Source organism: Leptonychotes weddellii, chromosome 16 (assembly GCF_054177405.1).
Source record: "Leptonychotes weddellii isolate Sample4059 chromosome 16, ASM5417740v2, whole genome shotgun sequence".
Taxonomy (NCBI): Eukaryota; Metazoa; Chordata; class Mammalia; order Carnivora; family Phocidae; genus Leptonychotes; species Leptonychotes weddellii.
In genome coordinates this window covers 17849593-17861767 of record NC_138384.1, presented here as the reverse complement: position 1 = coordinate 17861767, position 12175 = coordinate 17849593, and the positions used below count along the sequence as shown (strand labels likewise).

The 12175-nt window shown below is 49.7% G+C and overlaps 1 pseudogene; it reads left to right on the top strand.

Moving 5' to 3' along the window:
- Positions 1-1964: 1964 nt before the first annotated feature.
- LOC102739783 (small ribosomal subunit protein uS14m pseudogene) lies at positions 1965-9618 on the top strand (annotated as a pseudogene).
- Positions 9619-12175: the final 2557 nt, after the last annotated feature.

Here is a 12175-nt window from a genome sequence, read left to right as displayed (position 1 = left end):
AGGAAGGGCCTCCAGTTAGCTATACAGCAAGCCAGGGTTGGGCCCCCCCAGGCCTCCTAGGTCAGTGAGGTGCCAGACAGGAAATGAAGGGTCCCAGCGGTGGGGTACACAGCTTCAGGACAGTGCAGCCCCCCAGTTGGGGACCCCAGGAAACAGACCACAACCGGAAAAACTGCTCCCAGCATTTCTGACTGCCTCCCCCTCCCCCAGCCGTGGGAGCTGCAGACTCTGGGAGGTGCCTTGCCAACGTCCCCCGATTTGAGCCCCTCGCAGGCCGTGAGGCAACAAGTGTCAGAACTGCCTGCTGACTTTCACGGGCCCTCAGTACTTCTGCCTTTGTGGGCACCTTCCTCCAGAAACCAAGCGGTTAAAAATTGTATCTTACAACCGCATTAGTATAAAGATGAATATAATCCGGGCTGGATTACATTTACTTTTCTTCTGATTTGAAAAGGAATTAGAACAGTTCTGTGGGCCCCGGTAGCCACTTACTATTGTTGCTATAACCAGCTACCATAAATTTAGTGGCTTCAAACAACACAAATGCATTATTTTACAGTTCTGGAGGTCAGAAGTCCGAAATGGGTCTCCACGGACTTAAATCAAGGTGTGGCAGGGCTGCAATCCTTCCCAGAGGGCTCCAGGGGAGAGTACCCTCCCCTGCCTTTCCCAGCCTCCAGAGGCAGGCACATTCCTGGCTGTGGCCCCACCTCTATCTTCAAAGCCCACCTACTCTCCTGCCCATCTAAGGACCCTTGGGATGACACTGGACATCCTCCCCAGGATAATCCAGACTAACCTCTCTACTTTAAGGTCAGCTAACCAGCAACCCTAATGCCTCTGCAACCTTAATTTCCCTTTGCCACATAGTATAACATACTCGGTTTCCAGGGATGAAGAATGAGCATCTTTGGAAGGCCATTATTCTGCCTATCACAGCCCATACTTTAGTATCTTGGGCCCTGCACTGTCCCTGCCAAGGCTAATGGGAAAATCAGCCTTGAGCATGTGTTCCCACTCGATAGCTGAGAAAATGGAAGCTCAGAGAGTGCAAGCAGTTCCCTAGCGGTCACACAGCATAGAGCTGAGGTGCCAGCTCAGCCTTGCCTGCCTCTGAGTTTGAGAATGGGGTGCACAGCTGGGGTCAGGATCTGGGGGAAGGTCATGCTGGGGCATGAAAGCCATCTGGACCAACAGCACCTGGAAGGGCCTGGCTTCACTGGGGACGGGAAGGCTGACCTAGCTCTTCAGAGCTCCCAGTACTCAAGCAGGAAGGCGATGCTTGCAGGTACTAACAGTGCGGCGGGGCAGAGGTGCCAGGGGCTCCATGATTCACAGCCCAGCAGATGCCTCCCTGTACCAGCGTGCTGATTCTTAATGAAACAGATTCATTTATCTCTGACATTTATGACCAGAGACAGAAATCATGTTGGGGGAAATGTCTTACTTTTCAAAAACACATTTGTTTCTTCCTCATCACCTACCAGTAAGCAGATGTGGGTAAGAGTTATTTATTTGAGGTTCCTATTAACCAGTAATTTCGTTGCTAACACACTATGAAAAATGCAGTTATGCACGCAAGAGCATCCTGTTCAGGGCAGACAAGTCAGGCGGTAGAACCGCGTGGAGACCCTGCCACACCCCTGCAACCTGGGGACCGTGACCCAGTGAGCCCAGAGAGGCCAGCAGCGGGTAAGGGGTTGCCCAGCAGAAGTCAAGGACCCTGAACTCTGAGACCGGGAATTGGCAAATTTAAGGGACACCAAGGAAGGGGACGATGGATCATCCTGGAGCCGCAGTGGGGCTGGGAGCAGGACACAAGCATGGTGAAGAAGAGGACGGGTCCAGGACTTGAGCGTGGGGGCCCAGAAGCTCATTAGTGCACACCCCAGAATAGTAACACCTGTTCACAGAGCGCCTGTGTTTTGGGTACCTGGCAGACAGCTCCTTTGAACCCCCCGAGCATGATCGCCGTAGCTGACAGGTACTGGTACGCTGACTGTGGGTGGTACTGTCCCTGTGTCTCACACGATGCCTGCCAGAAGTATCCCCAGTTTCCCAGGTGAGAAAAGCAAGACACAGAGAGATTAATTCACCTTCCCATGCTCACAAGCTCAGGGGCTGAGATTCATACTTAAGTGGGTGGGCACCCAGGACAAGAGAGGCAGGCCTCTCCTTGCTCTGCCCGGCTGGTCTGAGGGCCCAAGGGTCTCAAGGAGACCCCACAGCCTCCCCACTTCTCCAAATCCATCACACACATCAGGTCGGCCAAGCCTGGGTCCTGAGGTTGCTGACAAGGGTCCCACTGACAAGGGGCTCCGGCTAGGAGTAGAAGGGAAGCAGGGGAGGGAGGCCGGAATGTCCCTCCTCCCTGGCTGCCAGCCCTGAACCCCTCGCAGGCAGATCATTTTCTCTGATGTTTATTTATTAGCCAAGCTGTCTTAAAATATATGCCAAATCAATGTCATAGCAACAGCTTAGCTGCAAAGATTTATTTCTTTTATTTAAGGTGAAACTAGTTTAGTTTAGAGGCCCCGAGCAAAATCCTAAGTTTGCTGAAAAGAAGCTGCTTGGCAAGAGGATTCCTGGGAAGAACCCCAAAAGCTGGAGCACCCCCAGCAAGCAGCCAGCCTTCAAGGCTAGTGGTTCCCAAGGCAGTGCCATCAACACCACAGAGGAGAAAAGAGGGGGAAGATGCACCACTGAGTAAGGTACTCACGCGCATGGCCTCAGCACACTGGGAAGGGCATGTCTCCCCCTCAGCCCTAAATGAGGAAGCTGAGGCACAGAAACATTGAGAAACTCTTCCAAGCCACCTAGCGTTACGTCTAAATATACGGGAATTTTTTGAACCTGGCGACTGAGGGAACTTCCCCCCAAGTAAATTCTCTGAGTTTCTGAAGCCACATCATAAAATGAATAAAATAGGACGTTTTCCCACAGGAACAATGTAAGATATTCAGCTTGGGTTTCTGATCAATGACTGGGCATCCAGTACATCATAAATATGACGAACCCTGTATCATAAATATAGGTGTACAATAACTATAAATGTCTCCATAATCAGCTGAAATGTAAAACCTAAATGGTCATGTAAAATTTGTCACAAGTCCTAAAACCTGTGAATAAATACAGTGTGCACGTTTGTCATAGGAGAAACCCCAAAGTATTATAAATAACGCACACATGCAGTGTATAAAAAATAGAGTTCTCCCATATCACACACTTGGCTTTCAAGTAGTAAGTTGCTATGGCAGAATTATAGAATTGCAGAGGAAGGAGAGACCTTAAATTGTATTTATCCTAGTCTCCATCTGATGCTGGGATCCTCACCACAATGGCACTACCAGGGTCTTCCGGCCTCTGCCTACACATCCCAGTCATGGGGAGCTCACTACCAACATGGCCTCCTGGTCTACTTTAGGCCAAACTTCCCTGTGGCTGTTCCCCATGCATCTGACAGTAGCTTGAAAGGAATGAACACAGCATTCCCAACGGGGTCTGGCCGGCGTGGAGCCAGCAGGCCTCAGGGGAGGTCCTGTCATTCATTAAACCTCTGTCACCAACTAGCTAGCTATGTGACCCTAGGTAAGTTACTTCACCTCCATGAGCCTCAATTTCTCCATCTGTTGAATGGGCATTGATAGTAATATCTATATCACACATTATTGTAAGGGCCCGGTGAAGTCATCCATGTTAGTTATCATTATTGTTAATATTATTATTATCCCAACCATTGACCAAGCATCCTCAATTTCTTTCATACATGTCTCCCTATCTGTAGGCAGCGTTTCCTGATTTGTTGTTTAAGTGTCAGTGCAAGGCCTTCAATTCATCCTTGTAATGTTACATACGGTTATTTTGAATAATTTCTCTGTCTTGTCAAGACATCCTGACCCTGATGCCCAATGCATTCCCCAATCCACCGGAGCTGGAATAGCTCACTGTGTGGATTAGCAGACAATCAATGTTTTACTCTAAGTCACTGATGAAAAACGCTGATCTAGACGGGCCTGGGATGGAACCCTCTGGCTTACCACTGAAGATCTGCCTCTGGGTCAGTGTTTCCCAAACTGCATTCCATAGAACCTTTACTTTCCATGAGATACAAATATGTTTTTGAGAATAAGAGAGCCTGTGATCAGATGAGGTTAACACACAACAGATGCTAAAACAGCACTTGCATAAAAAAACAAAGACACAACATCTACTGGTAAGCTTCCAGGCTAGATGGTTTCCCTTATAACAGCATAAACCCTTAGATCTGTTTTGTCCACTAAGTTTTTTTAAAAATATTTTATTTATCTATTTGAGAGAGAGAAAGAGCGTATGCACACAAGCAGGGGGGAGGGGCAGAGGGAGAAGGAGAAGCAGACTCCCCACTGAATGGGGATGGGGCTCGATCCCAGGACCCTGAGATCATGACCTGAGCCGAAGGCAGATGTTTAGCTACTGAGCCACCCAGGTGCCCCGTTCACTGAGATTTAATTTTATATAAGAATTTCAAGCTACAAGAAAAGATGCTCAGGGCACCTGGGTGGTTCTGTTGGTTGGGCGTCTGTCTTCGGCTTGGGACTGAGCCCCATATGGGACTCCCTTCTCGGCGGGGAGCCTGCTTCTCCCTCTGCCGCTCCCCCTGCTTATGCTCTCTCTCTCTGTCAAATAAATAAATAAAATCTTTTAAAAAAAAAGAAAAGATGCTCAACATCTCTAATCATTACAGATATGTAAATCAAAACCACAACGAAATCCCACTTCTCACCCAGCAGGATCCCCGCTACTAAAAAATTTAAATTTAAATTAAAAAAAAAAAAACACAGACAATAACAAATGCCGGTGAAGACTTGAAAAAATGAGAAGACACATGCACTGTGGGCGGGGATAGAAAATGAAAAATAGTATGGTGGTTCCTTAAAAAAGAAAAATATGATTACCATGTGATCCAGCAATTCCACTTCTGAGTATACACCCAAAAGAACTGAGAGTAGAGACTCAAATGGATATGTGTACCCCTATATTTGTAGCAGCATTATTCACAACAGCCAAAAGGTAGAAGCAACCCAAGTGTCCATGGACAGATGAATGGACAAGCAAAGTGTGGTGTATACATACAATGGAATACTATTCAGCCTTCAAAAGGTAGGAAATTCTGACTCATGCTACAATATGAATGAACCCGGAGGACATCATAGTCACACAAACACTGTATGATTCCACTTCTATAAGGTACCTAGAGTAGGCAGATTCATAGAGACAGAGAGCAGAATGGTGATTGCCAGGGGATGGGGGGAGGGAGAAAGGGAAGTTAGTGTTTAATTGGTATAGACTTTCCATTTTGCAAGATGGAAAGAGTCCTGGAGATGGACGGTGCTGATTGTTGCCCAGCAATGTGAATGTACTTAATGTCACTGAACTACACACGTACAAATGGTTCAGATGGCCAATCTTCTGTTATGTGTACATCCTATGGGTGCCCTGCCTGTAGCCAGTCACTCGCACCTTTCTCAGATGCTTTATTTCTCTCAATGCCCCTGCCCCTGGTGGAACGCTCAGCCGCTCCAGCCCGAGAGGTTTCAGGAACTTCCTGGGGGCCCTTGTTTGGTCCCACAGGAGCCAGCAAGGCAGGTAGCAGTCATCAATTTTGACTCATCTCTGTGGGCTCCTCTTCAGACCCAGGGCACCAGCTTCAAGAGGCTGCCCCCCACCCCAGCCACTTCAGGTCCCCCAACTGGGGGCACCACCCCGCCCCACCCCACGCCACTGCCTCTGCCGGAGCCCCTCCCAGGGCTGAGAACAGAACCGCTTGTACCACAAGAAATGGAGCACCCCAAATATTCCATGCTTCTCCCCCTGATGTCTGAGACCAGCACCCCTCTCACACCTGACCCACAGTGGCCATCTGTCAAATGAACCAATGCCCAAACAGAGGTCAGACAGCCCCAAGGGTGGGCTCAGCTCTCTTTCCCCAGTGAATGTCTGTCATTTCAGATTCCTCTCTGCCTCCCCCGCCAGTCCTGCCTGGGACCCAGCCTCCCCAGAGTTATACATTATTTCTGACAGTTGCTAAAGATGGTAAGGCAGACTCTATTCAGGACCGTCACAATAGCTACAGGGACCACTGCAGTGGAGTTTGGGGGGAGAGAGAGGGCGCAACTCCAAACATGCATGGGCAAGAGGGAACTTACAGCCAAGGAGCAAGGTGAGTGGGAGCAGTGGATGGAAATTTAGTAAGAAAAACATAAGGGGTAAGAGGAATTCTGCCTAAACTGACCTAACAGGATTCTTGATCAAGGCAGGCCAGGGAAATGAGATGTTACCTGGGGATGGGCGCCTCTGGTTAAGCTGACTTAGCAGGGTTCTTGCTAAAACTAGATTTTATGAAGAAGTGCACAGACTAGGCCTCGGAGAAAGTTATGGAACCTGCCCAAAGTTTGATCAAGAAGACTGTCTTCTTCCCCAGCCTCTCTCAGTTTGCAAATGGACTCTCATCAACAGTGCTTAAACATGAAACCTGCCATCATTCCACTCTCCTTTTCTCAAAAGACACCTTTTGGACAAATGGGCAGCCCAAGTCTCCCAAAAACATCTGTCTTCAGTAACTGTAAATGGTGGCCTTTCCTCTTCCCTTATGTGTCCCCTGAGAACAGCGTCATTGGAAGTCCTGGAGATGCTCATTAGTTCCCACCAATGGCCACTAGATGGTGACATCCTGCATCAGTTAAAATTTTCCAAAGAGCTCAGAGAGGAGAACCAACACAGAGGTTCTAAATGCAGCCGCAAAAAAGGAAGGAATGGGAGGAAGGAGGGGAAGTGGAAAACAGGGACACTGGCTTCCAGCCCGTCTTGCTTCTACGTGACTATACAACCTTGGACATGTCCTTAAACTTCCCAGAGCTTCTGCGCCTATACAATGGAGCTTGTGGGGGGGACCTACTCCCAAGGCAGTGATTAAAGCCCTGGGTGCACATGAGGACCTGCCAGGGAGCTTTTCAAAACTGTGAAGTTCAACTCCTACTGAGACCATTTAAATCAGAATCTCTAGGTGCGCCTTTCCCTCACGTGGTACTTGGAAAACAGAAAACAAACAAACAAAAAAAGCTCCCTGGGTAACTGCAGTTGGGGCGTGAGGGGAGGGACAGCACTTTAGGGCAGTCCTCTAAGTTTGAGCACACCAAAATCACTTGAAGCTCTTAAATAACACAGACTGCTGAGCCCCACCGAGTTTCTGATTTAGCAGGTCTAGGGGAGGGCCCAAGAACTGGCCGATGCTGCTGGTCAGGGCCACGTGCTGAGAGCCACTGCCACGGAGGAGGAAAGTGAGCTAATGCACACCAAGCTCTGAGCACTGCCCCTGGCCAAAGGAAGCCCTCCAATGAATATTCCTTTTTTTTTTTTAAGATTTTATTTATTTATGTATATATTTATTTAACAGAGAGAGAGAGAGCACAAGCAGGGGGAGTGGCAGGCAGAGGCAGAGGGAGAAGCAGACTCCCCGCAGGGCAGGCAGCCCGATGTGGGACTCGATCCCAGGACCCCGGGATCATGACCTGACCTGAGTCACTTAATGAGCTGAGCCACCCAGGCGCCCTCCAATGAATATTCCTTACTCTCTTCCTTAACCCACTGCCATGCTTCCAGGCTATACGTGGGTCACGCTGGCACCTTCCTGAGCCCAGCTCTGAGGCCAGACACTTGGCCATCTACTAGCTATACACACAGGGATTAATCTTCGAGCCTCAACTTCACATCTGTAAAATGGGAGTGAAAACTACCTTGCCAGGATGTGATGTGAGATGATCTATGTATGGGACCTGACACAGGGTAGCTTTCAAAAAGTGGTAGCTAATCTTCCTGACCTTGGATGAGGGAATGGTTTCTTAGCTTTGATACCAAAGGTACAACAGACAAAAGGAAAAATAGACATAAACTGGACTTCGTTAAAACTAAAAGCTTTTGTATTTCAAAGGACACAATCAAGAAAGCAATGACAACCCAAGGAATGGGAGGAAACATTTGCAAACCGTATATTTGCTGAGGAACTTAGATCCAGGACATATAAAAAAAAACTTCCAACACAACAGCAAAAAGACAAATAACCCAATTAAAAATGGGCAAGTGATCTGAACAGACATTTTCCTAAAGAAGATACACACACAGCAATAAGCATGAAAAGGTGCTTAACAGCATTAGGCATTTGGGAAATGCAAATCAAACCCACACGGAGGTACCACTTCACACCCGCCAGGACGGCTATCATCAAAAAGACAGATATTAACAGGTGTTGGTGAGGATGTGGAGAAATCGGAGCCGCTACACATTGTTGATGCAAATATAAAATGGTGCAGCTGCTTGGGAAAACAATTTAACAATACCTCAAAGATTGAATTTCGAGTTACCATATGATCCAGCAATTCCACTCCAACTATACACTCCAAGAGAATTCAAAACATCTTCACACAAAAACCTGTACACAAGTGTTCACAGCAGTTTCATTCATAACAGCCAAAAAAGTGGCAACAACCCAGATGCCCACCAACTGCTGAATGGATAGACACATGTGGTATATCTATACATGAGAACAGTATTCAGCCATTAAAAGAAATGAAGTCCTAATACGTATTACGACATGGATGGACCTTGAAAACACCGCTGAGTGAAAGCAGCCAGCCACAAAAGGTCACGTGGTGTACGATCCCGTCTGTATGAAACGTCCAGAATAGGTGACTCCATAGAGACAGAAGAGTAGATTAGTGGTTGCCAGGGGCTGAGGGGAATGGGCAGCCACTGCTAACGCGTACTGGGCTTCTTCTGGAGTGATGCAAACGTTCTAGAATTAGATAGTGGTGACTAAATTACGACCTTGTGAATATACAAAAATGAAGCAAAAAAAACATTGAATTGTGTGCTTTAAAAGGTGAGCTTTAGGTTTGCGGCGGACAACACGGCGGCTTCCATGCTGGGCTCTCTGCTGCGGACCGTCCGGAAGATGGTTCCTTCATCACCTTCAGGCCAAGTTCGAGATTATTACGTAGACTGGAAAATGTTGCGTGATGTGAAGAGACGAAAAATGGCCTATGAATATGCAGATGAGAGGCTACGGATCAATTCACTCAGGAAGAATACCATTTTGCCAAAAGATCTTCAGAAGTGGCCAATGGAGAAATTGCTGCCCTTCCCCGGGATAGCTGCCCTGTTCGAATCCGAAATCGGTGTGTTATGACGTCCCGTCCACGTGGTGTAAAGTGGCGCTGGAGGCTTAGTCGTATTGTCTTCCATCACTTAGCAGACCACGGGCAGCTGTCGGGGGTCCAGCGAGCAATATGGTGACCCGCTCCAGAACCTACTGAGCAGGAAAGCCAGTTCTGGCAAGAAGAGGCTTCTCTAACAGACAAAAACCTAGTTTTGTAAGGGTCCAGTATGGGAGTCTAGTCTACCTGATGCTGCCTACGGTTAAATTACCTTTTAATTTTAAATTAAGAAATTTGGTGGATGTTTCAGTCAGTGAATTCTGGCTCTCTGTGAATTATCTCTTCTCTTGGACTTAAAAATTAACCGTACTGTTTCCATACATACTACAGGGAGTAGAGTAATAAAAAATATTCTGTGAAAAAAAAAAAACGTGAGCTTTATGATATTTAATTATATTTTGATAAAGCTCTTATTTTTAAAAGGCAAGTATCTATATTCTTCACTGTTACTGTTTGTCATGGACAAAATGACTTTTCGATTGAATTTCAGGGAGTTGGAGGGGCTAGAGATTCTTGGGGAGGTCGAATCCAGGCAGTGGAGATGACCCATGCAAAGGCCCTGTGGCCTAACAGAGCACTGGACTTGCAGGGAACTCAATCCTGCCTCTCGTATGGCTGGAGCTGAGGGGCGGGGAGTAGAGCTGCAAGGGGCATCAGGGTGTTGAATGCCAGGCTGAGGAGCTTGGGCTTTGTCCCAAAGAGTAAAAAGATGGTGGCCGTCATGCAGGATCTGGCACAAACAGCAGACTGATGGGAACAGAGGTGGGAGGGGGTGAGATAGGGTGAGGGAGGGCCATAGTAGGGGTCCCAGATATGAAGGTGCTGCAGGGCTGGCCTATGGGACAGGAGAAGGGGCAAACCATCCCCGATCAAGCCTTCTTAGTCCCCAGGACTCCAGACACTGCCCACCCCTACACCACAAACCGCACTGCCCTGACCCCAGCCGTCCCTCACCCCAGCAAAGGACCACCATATGTTTCCGGTAAGTGGCCCCAGCCAGGACTCAGAAGTGGAAGGAAACTATCCCAGAAGCACAAACAGTCCTGAGCTGTTCTCAGGATGGTCCCTCAGCCGAAGACAGAGGAACCCCGGATGGCAGCCAGATTCACAGACCCACAGAGATACAAAACCAGCCCGAGGCTCTGAAGAGCTGTCCACACAGACAAAAGAGCCCCAGGTTCCCCCTCTCCACTGGTCTGGCTGCCCTCCCACTGAAGACAGGCCCAGCTCAGGAGTGCCCCAGCGCCACCCTGCCCCTTTCCTGCCCCCAGGCTTGTTAGAACTGTACTCGAACTGAGAGGTAACAGGCTCAGTGACACCCGTGGGAGCATGAGCTGTAGCCCAGGACTGGGGAAGATTTCTTTTGACTGGTTAGAGTCTCTCGTCTCCCTCCTGGTTCTCAGTGGCATGACAGGTGGGTGAAGTGGGGGATCCCCAAGATCTCTGCCAGCCTGAGTGACTACTCCCATACAATCTGCCTTGAGGTCTCCCTGGCAGCTTCCTTCCCCAGGACCAGCTCCAACTCCTCTCCCCCAGCTGGACTATGCCCAGAAGACCTGACTCAGGCCATAGGAAAACAGGGAACAGAGTGTGCTGAGGGATCTGGAGACGGCCTGAAGAAGGGATGGACCAGCCCAGGCAGGAAGCAGACGCCCCAGGCTTGCCAGGTTCTGGCCCTGCTGTCACAATGCCATGCTTAGGGCTGGGGCTGGAGCCCTGTCTGTTTGCCCCCTCAAGAGGCAGGACTGACCTGCCCCTGACCCACCTTCCTGCCCTGCAGATGGCAAAGGCTCTGACTCATTGTTCTCCAAGACACTTTGACGGAGGACACAAGGAATGTGCAGCCTGGAGACAGGAAGTCCTGGCTTTCAAGGGGTGAGTTGTCTGCCAGACTCAGGCCTGCCCTCCAGACAGGGAAGCAGGGGCTTTAGTCTAATCCTGCTCCAGCTCGCTGGGCCACCCTGGAGCAAGGCTTTGACTTCTCTGGACCTCTGCAGGAGACAAGGGTACAGAAGGCTTGGTCAGTGGGGTAAGCGGGGCAGACGATTCCAGGTGATGGAGGAGGAAGGTGCTGCCCCAAGGCCCGGCCCTCCCTTGGCCCGGCTAGAGCCCTCAGTGCATAACGTACCCATAAACACGCACGGTCAGTCCACGTGGGCACCTGCCATGCTCTACGGGTGCTCTGGCACATACGCATAGAGCCACACAGCTGCCCAGCAGACACACCCTCACATGTACACAGGGGCCCTCCGCACACACTCACGTGGGCCCCACCGTCCACCTCGGTAGACATCATTCTCTGGACTAACGTTTATTGAGCACTTACTATATGCCAGTGACTGCTCCATGCACTTGAAGCTTTTCAATCACTCCTTCCAACAACCCCATGAGGAAGGCATGCAATCGCTCTCGTTTTACAGAAAGGGAAACTGAGGCACCAGGCTTGTCCAGGATCAGTGGGACTGTAAGTGGCAGGCATGCCCAGGACATAACAAGGCCCCCTTCAGAACCCTTACCGGCCGCTCCCCGGTCCCCTCAGCCCCACAGCACGGGAGCACCGTTTCCTACCAACCTTCCCCGGATGTTGTGGGAGAAAAGTGAGAAACATCTGCGAAAGTGCTCGGCAGATAAGGTATTGTTCTCACTGTCGGGAATTCAATTCCTGCTCAGCCAGTCCTTTCCTGGCCAAGGAGAGGCCTTAGCCCAGCTCCAGCGACTGCACCTGCGGGACAGCGAGGCTTGAGGTTCCCCAGCCTGCGTCCTCGCCTTGGCCTGACCACCGGCCATGAGCCTGGGCCGGGCAATACCCCTAAAGCTCAAGGCTCCTGGGGTCCCTGCCCAGCGTGAGGCCCCAGGTGTGCCCTGCCTGAGCAGCTCTCCACCACCTGCCCCATCCAGCCAGTCTGCAATGCCCTCTGGCAGAAGCT